We start from the raw sequence: 3,831 nt of genomic DNA on the forward strand, positions 1-3,831 counted from the left end.
GATGTCCTTAGGTTAGTTAGATTTAAGTAGTTCTATGTCTAGGGGACTGATGACCACAGATGTTAAGTCCCATAGTGCTTAGAGCCATTTGAAATCGCATGAAGCGATTAGGTGCTCTTAATTCATTCGCAAAGACGAAGGTCAATGGCTGGGTAGCCTTAAACTATATATGGCTTCTTCGTATATATAGTTAAAGGCTACCCAGTCATTCACCTTCGTCTGTGCGAATGCGCACAGGTTGCCCAAACTCTTACAGGAATCGCCAAAGCGTGCGCGAGTAATGAGTGGGTGGGCAAATGTCTATAAGGTACAATACATATATAGAATTGTGGACAGCTGGGAATGTGAGTCTCACGGGAAGCGTGCAAGGGATAAGTCCCTGCAGTCGCACTACTCATCTGTGTCCCCGGTAGCTCAGATGGATAGAGCGTCTGCCATGTAAGCAGGAGATCCCGGGTTCGAGTCCCGGTCGGGGCACACATTTCCAGCTGTTCACATCGAGGTATAACAACAACACCTGTCGCCAGCTGAGGTTGTCAGTTAGTCATCATTTATTCCAGGGAAAAGCTGCACGGCCATCAAAAGTAACTGTTCTTTCGAGAACAAGTTACTGTCTTCGTATCTTCCAACATATGTGTGTATGTTCAACACAGATTGTAATATCGATGTCGTTTATCTTCCTGTATTCTCTAGGTGTACCTCTTATTTTTTGTAACAAACGTATCTGTTTTTTGTATCCGAAAGACCAGACACTACGCATTTAAAATATGCAGCTTGACCGCATTTAGTGATCATTCATTGCACGTAAACTCTTCGTCCGAGCTCTTCCTGGAATCTGCGTGAGGCTGAGAGCAATGAAGGTAATGAACAAGGAATACTACTTATGTAATGTGTGACAATTTGGTAACATGGGCTGGATGCGAAGGGTGCTCGGATAGCCGAAGTAGTTAAGAGCCCCAGTCGCATAAGCGGGAAATCCGGGTTAGAGTCCCGGTCCGGTACAAATTTTCACTTATTACCATTCACTATATTTCGGTGCCCCATAGTGGCTAATATCGGAATTTTTAATTTTTTCTAACATTATTATCGGACGAACTAGAGATGCACGATGGCAGTGGTAAGTCACTGAAGGAGATTAGAATGATCAGTCCTAGATATCTGCTCCATATGTCCACTGGCTAGCAGAAGGCATTACGATTGGAACGATGGGAAATTTCACCAGCAGATGGAGTTTGGTTGATTGTTTGAGCCATCTTGTATCACAAGACTATGACACCAGAACTTTCAGCCGACCGCGGTGACCGAGCGGTACTAAGTACTTCAGTCCGGAACCGCGCTGGTTCTACGGTCGCAGGGCAAGGATGTGTGTGCTGCCCTAAAGGTAGTTAGGTTTAAGTAGTTCTAAGTCTAGGGGACTGATGACCTCATATATTAAGTCCCATAGTGCTTAGAGCCATTCGAAACATTTTGAACCAGTACTTTCGATTATAGAGGTTTCCGCTGTAGGATAGATAATCCACAAGGTCACAGTTCATATCTTATTATATTTTGATTAACAACCGATACACTGAAAATAAAGTACCCGAGATTTTAACTGAGCAACGGAATGACGTTTATTGATAATTGTTGCAGATCCGGTGAACTCGTAAGGCGGCAAACACCATGCCATTATATTGTTACAACTTTTCGAGAAATACACAACTGTAAACCGCAAAATACGTTCAAATTTAATACTTTGATTCAAATACAAACCCTTGCTGGCAGTTATCAACAGTTTTATAAATTATGAGAAAAGGCTATTACATCTGTGAAGCTTGTTATGAAGATGACGAAAAAGTTTTTTAGGGTTGTGTATCTCAATCGGTGAAAACGGAGGACTTTTTCTCAGGAATTGGTAAAGGTTTGAGGTTGAAATTATGTCACATACTAAGGTTTACGGCCCCCTGAACGTGTGAAAAATTTAACGATGTAAGTCAATGCAATCAAAAGATACGGTGATTTAAGTCACATATTTCGGTACACACAAACTCACTCATCAGAACCTGTAGAAGGTACATTAACTATCTACACACAAGTTGGGCTTGGTGGTAGAGCGCGTGCGCGGAAACCGAAAGGTCGCCGAATGGAATCTCGGTCGGACCACAGATTTTCTTTTTTTTAAATCCTAGGCTTCATCTCTCAACGATGTGAGGAGTCGCCACAAACAATACATGGTTCAGATACGACGTGAAACTGTAGTTCCCCTTTTCTCGCCTAGGTAACTGGGGTGGGTGTGGGATACGAAAGTCGCTGAAGTGGCGTCCAAGTTGAAAGACTTGCACTAGGCCACTGAACCAAACGAAATTCAAATGGCTCTGAGCACTATGGGACTCAACTGCTGAGGTCATTAGTCCCCTAGAACTTAGAACTAGTTAAACCTAACTAACCTAAGGACATCACACACATCCATGCCCGAGGCAGGATTCGAACCTGCGACCGTAGCGGTCTCGCGGTTCCAGACTGCAGCGCCAGAACCGCGCGGCCACTTCGGCCGGCCCAAACGAAATTATTATTATGTATATACATAAGTAAGTTTGTACGGAACCGTCAGAGAGCGAGCTCTACTCGTAGAAATAGCGAGTAGGAGTCGCTCGTGTACGTTATTTTCTGTTTTGTCTGTCTGGTGGTACAGTTAACTTACATTTTTAGACGCACCTTGTTTACCAGAAATGTCTGTGAGCCTGGTGGTACTGAGCCCACAGAGTGCATTAACATAATGTTGGCGGTAAGAGGAGAATATATGCGGGGCTGCACCGCGGCGTGATACATTGCGGCCGGTGCGCCGGTGGGTGTAGTGGGAACCGGGGCGGCGCGCTCCGACTGACCTCTGGCCCGCCAGCGCCCACGCACAGCCCTGGCTTCCGCCCCCACTTCCGCAGCCCGGGGTCACCTCTCTGCCTCTCCCAGTCGGCAGGCGGCCCATTCCACTCGTAGCAGAAATCTGCTAGCGTCGTTAGCAGCTTGATCTGCACCATTTTAGACTCACGGAGGTTGTATAAGTTCGTAATGGAAGAGGAGAAACATGTGTCAGAAAAGATGATTGACTACTACAATTACTGTCGAATATCACACGTGACAAAGCGGCCGAAGAATGGAGAAAGAAGTTGGAGAAACTACATCGCAAAAAAGCGATAACTTTAAGAAGAACTACAATAAAAAGGTTAGGCGGGAAGAATTATTTGCACACGTCTATTAAGGTGACAAATTCTCCGATGTTATGATAGCAGCAGAAACTGAAGTCGATATAGAAGAGACAGTAAGAAGCAGAAACTGAAGTAGATACAGAAGAGACAGGGGAATCAGTAGTGGTGCTCAAACATATTGTGTCAAATCGATGAAATAGCGACGTACCATCAGATTTCGGAAAAAAATATCATCCACGCAATTCCGGAGACAACAACTGCAGGTAAGTGCGAGATTTGCTTAACAGCTCTTGCATCCAAGTTTCTGACGAGGATAATATCCAGAAGAACTAAAAAGAAAATTGACGATGCGTCAGATGGCGATCAGTTTCGCTTTAGGAAAGGCACCACAAAGGCAGTTCTGACGTTGCGGTTGATAATGAAAGAAAGACTAAAGAAAAATCGACACGTTAATAGGATTTGTCGACCAAGGAAAAGCGTCTAACAATGTAACATAGTGCAAGGTGTTCGAAATTTTGTGAAAAGTAGAAGTAAGCTGTAAGGAAAGGAGGGTTATATGCGGTTCGTAGAAGAACGAAGAGAGACCAATAAACTGTAAGACCAAGAACGAAGTGCTCTGATTCAAAAGTATCTAAGGCAGGGATGTAGT

The 3,831-nt window shown here is 44.3% G+C and overlaps 1 non-coding gene across 1 annotated transcript; it reads left to right on the forward strand.

Moving 5' to 3' along the window:
- The first annotated feature begins 403 nt into the window (after positions 1-403).
- On the forward strand, positions 404-477 carry Trnat-ugu (transfer RNA threonine (anticodon UGU)). Its single transcript has one exon. It is a non-coding gene; the product is annotated as a tRNA-Thr (tRNA).
- Positions 478-3,831: the final 3,354 nt, after the last annotated feature.

Source organism: Schistocerca nitens, chromosome 2 (genome assembly GCF_023898315.1).
Source record: "Schistocerca nitens isolate TAMUIC-IGC-003100 chromosome 2, iqSchNite1.1, whole genome shotgun sequence".
In the NCBI taxonomy this organism is placed as follows: Eukaryota; Metazoa; Arthropoda; class Insecta; order Orthoptera; family Acrididae; genus Schistocerca; species Schistocerca nitens.